The sequence below is a fragment of the Dermacentor variabilis genome, chromosome 10, assembly GCF_050947875.1.
Source record: "Dermacentor variabilis isolate Ectoservices chromosome 10, ASM5094787v1, whole genome shotgun sequence".
In the NCBI taxonomy this organism is placed as follows: domain Eukaryota; kingdom Metazoa; phylum Arthropoda; class Arachnida; order Ixodida; family Ixodidae; genus Dermacentor; species Dermacentor variabilis.
In genome coordinates this window covers 24067375-24067716 of record NC_134577.1, presented here as the reverse complement: position 1 = coordinate 24067716, position 342 = coordinate 24067375, and positions in this window count along the sequence as shown.

Sequence of the window (342 nt, the reverse complement as noted above, 5' to 3'; positions counted from 1 at the left end):
GCCCGGGGCAACGGCCCATGGACGAGGCACGTCGTCGACGTCGGCGAAGCTCCGCGAGCGACGGTGGCGGCTTGCTTTGCGGACGCCCTTCATTCCCCCCCCCCTCCTGTTCTCTTTCACGCCGATAGCGCTGGCGTGTCCGTGCAATCCTGCTGAGCGCATCCATGGCCGCACCGGGTCTTAGTGCTGTTGCATATGCGCTGCACGCATTCTTGCCGCAGGAACGCGTAGAGATGCCAGGACTAAAACCGGCGTTTTCTTTCTTCTGTTACGAGTGCCGTGGCAACAGGAAGGAGTGGTTACATGGTCCTAATGGAACTGTTTGTTCGTGCCGCGCAGCTG